The sequence below is a fragment of the Sapajus apella genome, unplaced genomic scaffold (assembly GCF_009761245.1).
Source record: "Sapajus apella isolate SASKATOON/1434 unplaced genomic scaffold, GSC_monkey_1.0 scaffold32, whole genome shotgun sequence".
Lineage (NCBI taxonomy): Eukaryota > Metazoa > Chordata > Mammalia > Primates > Cebidae > Sapajus > Sapajus apella.
The window spans coordinates 21,757,992-21,770,221 of record NW_022436972.1 but is presented as its reverse complement, the minus strand read 5'-3'; the positions used below and the strand labels follow the sequence as shown (position 1 = coordinate 21,770,221).

Here is a 12,230-nt window from a genome sequence, read left to right as displayed (position 1 = left end):
TCATTCATTCAGGTTTTATCTGTGTTATTACAATAGTTAAGTTTTTTCAAGGGGGCTCTATGTTTCACATTTAATTACCAGGTATTTTTAGTTGTTGTTGGTATTTTAAGTGGTATCTTGCTTTTAAAAGAATAATACTTTCTAGTTACTTGCTGTTGGAAATGCTTTTATAGTTTGATCACATGTCCACCAAGTTTTTACTGTTTACCTGTTGATTCTGTTGTTTATTCTGAGTAGATGGGTATATCATCTGCAAACAGTGACAGTTATTTCTTCCTTTCCAATCATCTTTTTTCTCTTCTTTCCTTCAATGTGGGCTAGGATTTTCAACAGTATAATATTGGTTGTGTTATATAGTAATTTATCACAGTGAGAATGCTTGTCTTAACAGGAATGCACTTAAATTTTCTCCATTAACTATAAGGTTTGCAAAAGTTTTGGAATATAACCAAAATCCATTTAGGGGAATTAAAGAAATCCTTTTCTACTCTTTGCTAAGAGTTTTTTTTTTTTTTTAATCATAAATAAGCAAAGAATTTATCAAGTACTTTTTCTGCATCAGTTGAAATTATTGTAAGAGATTAAAAATTTTAATTTACTACTGTTCTTATTTTGTTGGCAGAATCCCTAATAAGGAATCATTCATCAATCAAGCTGCATTATTTTAAAACATACTGTTGGATTCAATTAGCTAATATTTTAAGATTTTTTTATCTACTTGATTAAGAGAAAAGGGGCTATAATTTTCTTTCTTTCTTTATCAAACACTATCTTTGTAAAATGTCCATCTGATTACACCAATATCATAAAACGAACTCAGCAGCTTTTGCTCTATCTCTTTTGGAATAACTTAGAATACAGATGAGAATTTGTTGTTCCTCAAGAGTTTGATAGAATGCACCTGTAAAACCATTTGGGCCTACAATTTTTTTAGAGGAGAGGTCATTGATTGCATTTAATCTCTAAAATGTGTTGGTTTAGTCAAGTGTCCTATTCTTTATGTCCATTTTGGCATTTAATATTTTTTCATTTTGATGAAAAAATGTTTTCAAATGTTTATATTTTAATAAGTTTATATCCCTCTTCTAGTATTTCAGTGTTTTTTTTTGAAAATGATACCTGCCAATAGAGAATTCAAATAATATAGAAAATTTTAAAAAAATAACAAAAATCAATCCCAAATCCTATGCCCCAGAAGTAATAATATAAACATCTATATATATAGATATTTTTATAGCAGACATCTTTCTATGTACAGAATTATAATAATAATAACAATAGAAACATGTATAGTACTTATTATATACAGATACTGTAATAGTCTATTCTCGGATTGCTATAAAGAAATAACTGAGCCTGGGTAATTTACAAAGAAAAGAAGTTAAATTGGCTCATGGTTCTGCAAGCTGTACAGGAAGCATAGCAACTTCTGCTTTTAGAGAGGGCTTAGGAAACTTACAATCATGGACTAAGGCAAAGGGGGAATGAGGTGTTTCACATGGTGAGAGCAGAAATAAGAGAGACAGAGGCGAGGTGAAACACACTTTGAAACCATCAGACCTTGCAAGAACTCACTCATTCACTTATTACCACAAGAATAGCACCAAGAGGATGATACTAAATCATTCAGGAGAAACTGCCCCAACAATCCAATCACCTCCCACCAGGCCTTACCCCCAACACTGGGGATAACAACTGAATATGAGATTTGGGTGGAGACACAGATCCAAACCATATCAGATACTGATAGAATTACATACATATATAGATAGAATGGATGCTTAGAAAGCTAAATGATGGATAGATAAAAATATAACCCTGAATGTATTTCTATTATAAGACCCACAAGAACTTTTTCTTTGCATTTAATGATTACAAACATATCCCCCACAGGATTCTGCACTCAGTGAGAGTGGGAACCCTGTTCCATGCGTCAGGCTGGTTTCTGGCATCAATTCCAAGCTTATAGGATGTTTATTGAATGAGTGAGTAAATGAAGAACATGCAGTTCAATGTGTAAACATTGTTCAAGCAATGACGTAAGTTTTGCTTATGTAATCCTTCCTAGCTCCTTGAAAAGAAAATATATCATCCCCATTTTTCAGTTGAGGAACTGAAATAGGAGGAAAGTAATTTGTCCAGGGCCTAAAGAACAGCCTGCTGAATTCTGGCATGGGCTCTGTCTGATTCTGATACCTCCTACCCTCCGCTTTCCACTGTACCACACTGATACTGAGAACAAATATCCCAAGAAGCCAAAAAATATATGATGAATCTGCAGTTTCTTCATTGAAAAAATATTTATTAAGCTCCTCCTAAACACCACACACTGAGATAGGAGCTGAGTTTCAGTGACTCCTACCCAGGGCTCCTGTGTTGTATCCCAACAAAGCAAACAAACAACCTTATGGTTATGCTGTGCTCTGGAGTGTATTGTGTGAGCACAGGGAGAAGTACCAGAAAGAAGGTGGTTCCAAGAGGCATCCTATGTAAAAGAAGGAAAATAGAAGGCAAGCAGTTGGAGGAGCCAGGGGCCATGCTCCAGGACAACACAGGCCCAGCAGTGGGAATGACTAAAAAAGGAGGGCCCTGTAGGAGACACAAGCAGCCCTGCTTAGAAAACCGCACTCACTTTGGGCCCACCAATTAGGGAAAAAAAGGCCCTTTCTGCTGACCAATTAGAAGGAGGTTCCGTTTCATCTTGCTGACCCAGCCCCATGCTGCATGCACCGCGCCGCAGGGGCCAAACAAGAGCAGGTCTCAGCCCCCACTGCACCTGCTTAGCTGGGTGCCCTTGTCAGAGCAAAACCTACATCATCACCCAGCCCCCTGGGAGAAGCTCTCAGTAGGGCAGCCCTCATCGTAGCTCCCTTTATTTAAGGCCACTTTAACAAGTCATTAGAACAGATCCTGGTTGGTTTTATGACATCTGCCTCCTAAGGTTAACAAATATGTCAATCAAGAGGATTATAATCCAAGGAGGAAAAGGAGACAGGGTAGGTCATTTTCTGGTGACTTTCGTATTAACAGAAATCCCAATTAAGAACTTTAGATTCTTTTTTTTTTTTTTTGAGACAGAGTCTCACTCTGTCACCCAGGCTGGAGTGCAGTGGCACAATCTCGGCTCACTGCAATCTCTGCCTCCCAGGTTCAAGTGATTCTCCTGCCTCAGCCTCCCTAGTAGCTGGGATTACAAGTGCCTGCTCCCATGCCTGGCTGATTTTTGTATTTTTGTAGAAATGGGGGTTTCAACATTTTGGCCACATTGGTCTTGAACTCCTGACCTCAAGTGGTCTGCCCGACTCGGCCTCCCAAAGAGCTGGGATTACAGAAGTGAGCCATCGCACCCAGCCAAGAATTTCAGATTTCTTAACATTGTTTTCAAACATCACCAGTTCTCCAAGAAGCTATATATACTGGAGAAGAGTGTGTTTGAAAACAAATTTTTGTGCCCTGTTGTTTCTCTCATTAAAAATTTTAAATCTTTGTTTTGAAGTTTAACACATACACAGAAAAGTGCACACATTTTAAGTGTATAACTCAATAAATTTTTACAAAATGACTACATCCAAATAACCAGCACCCAAGTCAAATAACAGAGTTATTACTAGCACCCAGACCCTTTCGTATCTTCTTTCAACCACTACTCCCTCTTCACAAGTAACCTCTGCTTTTAACTGCTAACACCCCAGGCTCACTTTGGCTTTTTGTTAACTCTACATAAATGGAATAATTTAGTGGGTTCTCTTTGCTGTCTGGTTTCTTTTCCTCAACCTTACATTTGTGAGACTGATACATGCTCTTGCCAGAAGCAATAGTTCATTTATCCTTATTGCTGTATAGTGTGCCCTTATGGGAACGTATTATAAACTATTTCATTCATTCTACTGTTGATGGACATTGGATCATTTTCAGTTTCGGGCTAATGTGAACAGTTAACCAGCCTGTTTTTAATGTTTGATTGCTATTAACATACCCCCGCCAAAAGCCATACCATATGTGAATGTGAAATTCAAGGACTGAAAAATTGCTGTGGCCATAGGAAGCAAAAATAACTAAAGGATCTTTTATCTTGATTAGCAAATTTAAAGATGTTACTGTATAAGGCAATTATATACTGTATAAGCAATTATATACAGTTCATTGCATAATGACAGTAGTCATTAGTGAGAAGTAAACAAGACTCATTAATTTTCAGGTAAAGAATAGGAGTCTACGTGATTCTGACAACAGCTCATCAGTTTTACCCTCTGCATTTAGCAGAGCTTGGTAACTTTTTCATGATATGACAATGTAATACTCAGGATTTCAGCATATAAACTGCGCTGATTGACTTCTAACTCTGAGGTAGGTGGTAAGTAGCAACACTTTCATTTTCCAGAAGAGGGAGTTTAGGCAAATTGCTTTCCCTCCCTCTTCCCATGCTCAGGACAGGTAAGTCAGTGTCAAGGCTACAGAATGCATAGGCTCCTGCCTGTGAGCTGAGCTTCTCCAACTGTCCTCCCAACATGCATCCAATATGCAGCGGGAAGGCAGTGGGAGGAACTGCAGCCTTGAGGTGGGAGGAATTCTATTAATACCTTGGATATTTATAGTACTCTGGAGTACTTGAAGCATCTTTTCAGAAGAGCTGGCCAGAGTCTGTGACTCATATGCCAACACAAGGAGCAATGTCATTTTGGAGATGGGCTGTCACATGGCTCTTGCAACTTCCGGGACTCCTTATAGGGGCCAGTTCCTCATCCCTGGTTATTATGTTCAAGAAACTGATGAATTAATCAAGGAATAATCCTTGAAGATGCTTTCTGGGCATCTCCACATAGGCTGGCTCCATCCCAGGGGTTCTTTCCCTTTTGTGCTGTGAAATTTCCTTGGCCAGCTGGTAAAGGCTTACAGACTTCGTCTCAGAATATTGTTTTAAAATGTGTAAAATAAAATACATGGAATTACAAAGGAAACAAAGCATATTGATATACAGTTACCCAAATTGTAGAAACAAAACAAGTTTGTGATCTAATAATATGTGTGCTTCTTTGCTAACATGTTCCACAACCAGATCTAGAGGTGAGAAAAGAATTAACATAATTTCAAAGTAATGATAAGTATTCACAATATTTGACAATACCTGTAATAATGTGATGTGATATTAAAATACTTTTCTTTCTATTGGTGACAGTCACAGATACTGCTGCTACTTCTACTGCCTATCATCATAGTTGAAAGAGATTTAAAATTTCCATTAGAGGTTAGCAAAAACTTCAGAGGTATCCTTTTTCCCCATCTAAATTCATAGACACCTGAATTCCATCCCTTATCCCTGAAATCTATTCCTACCTTAATACCCCAAAGATGGCTCCTAGGTTAGGGGCACACACACACCTCTAAACAGCATCAGCTATCTGAAACCCGGCAGCCTGTCTCCAGAAAGCTGGACTCCAGGCAAGTCCTATGGCCATGCCAGAGAGTTGCAAGGTAAGAGCTTGTGAATCTGATTCTCAGAGTTTGCTACTACTACCAAGTAAGAATTGGCCTTCCGTGTAATCAAGATCAGTTCCCAGCCTGGCTTCTTGTGACAGGGCTGAGTAACAGGCCTTCTTTTCAATGATATTCTAAATAATTGACAAGTTCAGATGATATCCAGGGACTACTGTCTAATATTGAGTTGATGATAATTAAGTTGATGAAAGCATTATGGTTATTAAAGAAAATGCCCACAGTTTAAAAGATACATGCTGAAATATACAGGGGCAAATAACATATCTGGGATTTAGAATTATAGTTTTTTTTTTTTAATGACTCTGGGTTAAAAAAGGGATGAATGAAGCAAGACTGGTGGAAATTCAATTAAAATTTCTGGACTCTAGGTAATAGTTATATCACCTAGGGGTTAGTTATACTGTTCCCTCTGCTTTAGCTTATGTTTAAAACTTTTTCTTATAAAAACCTTAAAAATAATTTTGGACCAAAAAATTCAGTGGAGAGTAGTTTTTTTATAGTGCCAGTTTGCTTTTTATAGTAATTATTACTTAATTTAGTTTGACGTACAACACAATGGCTAAGCTGTATCATTTCTCTCATAGTAAGTATACAAATTTTAAAAATTGGTTTTCCCCATACCTTTTGCCAGTTGTCAGGCATAGTTTTACCCTCCAGAAGTTCATACTTAAGCTGTGAAGACATAATGGATACACATGAGACCAGAGTTGGGAAACAACGTCAGACAGCGTATGATGTAAATGCCAACAAGAGTGATAAAGATGTAAAATGTGATACATGTTCGGGAAAAGCAGAGATCAGGGAGGGCTCGAAGGCAGAGCTAGTGGCTCTGAGTTGCAAGTTGTTCATTGCCTGTTGGTCTCAGAGTTTTGGATTCATTGCCTCTTTCCAGTTTAGGCATCTTTCTTTGCACTCATTTCTCCATGGTAGAATTCCCTCTGGATTTTTAAAGCTTGTAAGTGAAAACATTCTTACTTTCAATATCTTCCTATGCCCTTTCCTCATGAGGCTGTATTTGACATATACTGAGTCTCCATTGATGTGTACCCTCCATCTGCTCATGGCTGCTCCACCTCATCTTTCTGTCCCAGATGAACTGCAGTACAGGTGCTACTACGACCAGCATTCATGCCGGCTCAACCCAGTATCCCCCGGCCTTGTGTGGGCATAATATCTGCCAGGCAGGCAGCCAGGGAGCTAACATGCCTGGACCTGACAGTGGCCTCAGAGGAGAGACTCTTCCTGCCAAGTGCTGGGGAAGGGGACAATTGTCCCCTTCATATCATATCATATCCCCAGCCATAAAGCAAAGGGGATACCTAAACATGATAGAAAACCCAGTTGGTGCTGAAGTCACAGCCCTTCAAATGAGCTAGAATTATCTCTCAAAACAGGAGGGAAAAAAATCCCTAGAAACTATTCAAATAAGACCTAAGTCCAAGTCCTGGATGATCTAAGTTAATTTTTTTTTTTTTTTACCAACATTGCCTAGATCATTTACACAAAAGAAAGCTTTTCTTTGCTTTTTTTCCCTTTTGGCTTATTCTTATTCTGAATTATCTGAAGCATTGTGACCAGGTTACTTGGTGAGGCTGAGTTAGCAAACAGATAAAGCCATGTGGGTGAGGAGGTGGGATGTACATATGTATATGCCATCCACACCACACAGGGAGACTGCCGTGTCACAGTAGCCATTGGAACTTTTCATGGCTTAGAACAAGTTTGAAGTAAAAAAGAAAACATCAAATCCATGTTACTTAAGAGTGGTAGGATTCAAGAAGACTGTCCGGAACACATTCCCTGACTTACAGGCAAAACTTTAACCCAAGCCGTCATCCTTCTCTGGACCCTGCCTTCCCTGGGCTCCGTATCATTCCCCACACCTCCTTGGTTATGAGGGACTCCATAGGAGACTCAGGTGTACAGGACTAATTTCATTCCACCTCTCATGTGTACAAAAATGAAAACAAAAGGCTTTAACATCAACAACAACGAAAGGACCGCTGCTGTTCTGGGCGAGAAGCTTCTCAAAGAGATCAAGGTGTGGCCTGGCCATGATTTATGAACACGAGGTCTGAGTTGGACTCAGAGAAGCTAGGACACAGAATCATTGAACTTTTGCTGAATGAAGTAATGGGAATTTTGAGTTTTCTTCAGGGAAACAAAGAGATGCCATAGAGGCTGCATCTCTGTGAACAAACAGTGGTCTCTGGTGAAAGACATGAGGGTCATGTGTGTATGGCAGGTGAGGGGCTCAAAAAAGGCCCTGAGATATTTATTGGGGCTTTTTTGAGGATGGCTATAGCATTTTAAAGAACAGTGGCATTTTATTTTTTATTCTAAATAGTTTTCCTTCTGCATCATCTTGTCATCCCGGTCATAACCCCCAGCCCTCCCATAAATCTTTACATATGGCAGCTTTGTGTGAGTTAATCTTCAGGGAAAAACAGACGTGAGATGCTGTCTGGTGAGGAGAAGGAGGGATAGGACAGTAACTGTAGGAGCCATGAGTGGCCACTAAGAAGAGGCTGTCATAGAGAGAAGGCTGGAGTAGAGGCCACCTTGCCTCAGGAGCAGATGTGAGATGACCCCCTTTCACCCAAAATACATTAGAAGAAGGTGATCCTGATGGCAAGGTGGGAGGGGAAAACTGGTTCTTACTGGGAAAGGAGGTGTATTGGCAGGAGACACTTAGGTCCTTAGGAAACATATGAATAAAAACCACATTTCCCTGGTTTGAATGACAACCCACACATATATACACATAATTAATCTTTCCTATTTTTTGGCATCCCTAAAGTTTATTTAGCTTTCATTACAGAATTTATCACATTATACTGTATTATTTCTGATACATTCATATGTTTTATAAATACACATGTGAACTTTATATCTTTTGTACCAGCAGTGTGCCTGGCATGTTATGAATTGTTTGTTGAATGAATACTTGAATAAATGGCTGCTACATATCTTTGTTAACAAGATGAAACTCTGAGTCACTCAACAGAATCAGGTCTCATTTACCATCATGGGGCTGTGTCAGTTTTGTTCCTACCTTTCTGTACCTTCCTGATCCATTTAGATGAACCCTGGGCTTCAGGAAGCACTAGTTCTGTGATGTCCTACAATGGAATCCACAACACTCCTCTACACACCACAGTTTCTGGCTGAGGAGGAGGTGTGAACAGGTTGGCATAGGCATGTCACTCTCATTGGGCCTGGCAGAGTTGGCCAGCTGCACTGCCCAATACAGGGGTCAGCTCATTGCCAAGAGCAGCAGTGGCCTTGTGAGTAAGATGAGTGGGCAGGCATGGCCTGAGTCATTTGGCAAGTGCCCGGAAGCTGACCATCCCACAGCTCCCCCCATTGAACTTCCCATTTCCTGTTACATTAGCCAAAACTCTACCACCCTTAGCTATTCATGCTTTTGGATCTTTCAGTGATCTCAATTAGTGAGTATTTGTATAGGCTTCTGATATAGGGAGATCAGGAGAAGTGAGGAAGACAGAGAAAAAGAAATGAGAGGGAGACACAGATAGGCTTTGCACCCTTCCTTGTCCTTGTGCAGGACAATACTTTCTCAAAAGAATAGCTTTAGCTCTTCCAAAGCTGCCCCGACAACCATGAGAAGCCCAGATGATCAGGATTCTCCACATACCTTTTTATACACATAAGAATTTCTTTCTCTGCCAGCCACACAACATCTGAAAACTCATACACACGAGACATAAGGGAGAGAAGGAGAATAACAAAACCAAGTGTGCTATACAGTAAAGGCACTGTAATCTTGCCCCAATACCCCCAGGCCCACATTTCTAGGCTCCCTTCCCTATCCAGGTAAGACCTAGGATCTGAAGAAGAATGTTTTTCTAGATGAAGGTTATAAACTTAAGAGGAAACACACAACTGTATTTTCCTGATCCCAAATTAGAATGTAGGATCAGACATATCTGTAAATATTTTAATCTGTGAATGCTTTAAAAAAGGAAAACAAATGAAATTGCTGCAGTTCACATGTAATAAATCTCCTTTATTGAGGAATGGATTTAACTTTATTGACCTTGGTCTGTGAATCAGGTCCTCTATCCCATCAAGGCCACGCTGGAGCTGCTGCTCTTAACCACCTACACCATGGATAATATGCATAGGCTAGCCCCTGGAATCTCCATTTCATTTGCCTTGCATGACCAGCTTGAACAAGTGATTTGTTATGCTCTCACTTCTCATTCCAAGTAAACGTTCACATTTTTTGTTTGTTTTTAAGAGACGAGGTCTTTATATGTTGCCCAGGCTGGACTCGAACTCCTGGGTTCAAGTAATCCTCCTGTTTCAGCCCCCTAAGTAGCTGAGATTATGGCCCTGAGCCACTGTGCCAGCTAATATTCACTTTTCTACCTACTTGTGCATTTGTGATTTCGTGTTCCTTTTCATTAAGAGGGCCCCCATATTATATAAGTTTCAATCCCTACAAAGTTGGATCTGCCCTTTCATATGTCTACTCATGTAGTGCATGCTCTTAGTGTGCATAATTACACAGGAAATCTAAACTAATGGCTATCTGATAACGATGATTTTTCTTCTTTTTTTTTTTTTTTTTTTTGAGGCGGAGTCTAGCTTTGTGGCCTGGGCTGGAGTACATCTTGGTTCACTGCAACCTCTGCCTCCTGGGTTCATGTCATTCTCCCACCTCAGCCTCCTGAGTAGCTGAGATTACAGGCACCCATCACCACACCTGACCAATTTTTGTGTTTTCAGTAGACATGGGGTTTTCCCAATGTTCACCAGGCTGGTCTCAAACTCCTGACCTCCTTGCCCACCTCAGTCTCCCAAGTGCTGGAATTATAGGCATGAGCCACCACTCCCGGCCACCGTGATTCTTAATTAAGCAGAATGTTCTCTGCTTAATTAAGAATTAATTAATTCTTTAATTAATTAATTATCTTAGAAGCAGTTAATGAAATTAAAATAATGAAAGCAGATAGCTTTTCATTTCAGAAATGTAGCAAGTATTTAACCTTGTTCCCAAATTTTTGTCCACCTGTATGCATAGAAAAGCATGATAACAGCTAACACTCACATAGAATTTACTGTGAACTAGGCCCCATTTAGTGTCCATAGCCACCCATTGAGATAGGTGCTAACTCATTTTATAGATTTAAAAAAAATTGAGGCATAGAGAAATCAAACATTTCCAAAGTTACACCTAATATAAGGCACACCTGGTTGTTGACCCAGGCCGTCTAGGTCCAGAATCCAAGTCTCCACCTCTATGCTGTATCACCTATGTAGGGGTCATTGGTGATATTTGAGATGACCATCCAGTAGCACAGAAACAAAGCATTGCTTTGTTATCTACTGACAAACATTGTCTTTTACTCTTAGCATTCTGGTTAAATAAAATCATGGTTGCTTTCCTTTCAGTTTCCTCCCTTCCTCAACTAGGAATGAGAGATATTCCTGGACATGCAGGGTAGTCTGACATGTTGGCAGGCATTGAAGTAGGTTGAGTAATGCCTCGCAAAGATATCAGGCCCTAATCCCCAGAATCTGAATATTCTTTTATATGGTAAAGTTTTCACAGAAGCATCTAAATTAAAAATCTTGAGATTAGAAGATCATCTTGAATTATCTGGTTGAGCCCTAAATACCATCAAAAATGTCCTTATAAAAGAATGGCAGAGGGTAGTTAAACACACAAAGGAGATAGCAATGTGAAGACAAAAACAGAGATTGGAGTGATGCAGCCTTAGACCAAAGAACAGGCAAGAATGCTTCCAGCAGAAGCTAGGACGGGCAAGGGACTGATTCTCCTCCAGAGCCTCTGCAAGTAATATGGTCCCATTGACACTTTGATTTCAGATTTCTGGCCTCCAGAACTATGAGAGAATATATTTCTGTTGTTCTAAGGCATCAGTGTTATGGATTGGAAACAATACAGCAATAGGAAACTAATACAGGGGTCAATACATAGCAGCCAAACAGTTTAAACCTAATAATAGTCATAACTGTCATGCCTTGCACACTTGCAATGTACCGGGTGTTGTACTGGCTGGAACATAGAAAGTCAACACCAAGACAAAAGTATGCCAAATTGCAGGGTCTTTATTGCTGGTGGCCACGGAGGACTTGCATCTCTCCAACCCATGGCCCCGAAAGGAGGGTGTCAGGACCTTTTATACCTGTAAAACCACCTTGGGAGTGAGGGTGAGGGGGTGGAGGTGAGGGTGAGGGCCTTCAGACGTTCTGAGGGCTAGTGGATTCTGTAAATCACCTTCTGGACGGAGATGAGGGTGAGGGGCTCGGGACATTCCTGTGGATTCCAGGGCGAAGATGAGGGTGAGGGGCTCTGGACATTCCGAGGGCCAGGGGACTCCGGACATTCTGATTGTTACTTAAGTGGTTCCCAAAAGTCAAGACTGGCATTTGTTTACACGTTGTCTGGGTAGGGTGGAAATTACAGTCCTTAATTACTTATTACAAGTCGCAGGGGCCAAGATGGCATGGGTTTGGACTGCTTGCCTGTCACATTTGGGTTACAGAGAGCAGTTTCAATAGAAAGCCGAGGTATGGTTGAGGTATGCAGCTTTATGGGGCTTTTACCATGTCACACTGGGTATGTACTGTGTGACATATAGTCCTCCATTTCATTTTCATAAGGTGAATGAAGAAACTGAGGCCACACGGCTACTAAATGGCAGAGGAAGGATTCGAACCAAGGTCTGTCCAACTCCAAA

At 40.2% G+C, this 12,230-nt stretch overlaps 1 long non-coding RNA gene across 1 annotated transcript in view; it reads left to right on the top strand.

Annotated features, from left to right (window-relative positions):
- Positions 1-1,164: 1,164 nt before the first annotated feature.
- LOC116562473 overlaps positions 1,165-12,230 on the top strand; it is a 17,986-nt gene continuing 6,920 nt past the window's right edge. The window contains exons 1-2 of the long non-coding RNA XR_004273963.1: positions 1,165-1,985; positions 5,177-5,245. This is a non-coding gene — a long non-coding RNA (uncharacterized LOC116562473). The remainder of the gene's footprint in view (positions 1,986-5,176; positions 5,246-12,230) is intronic.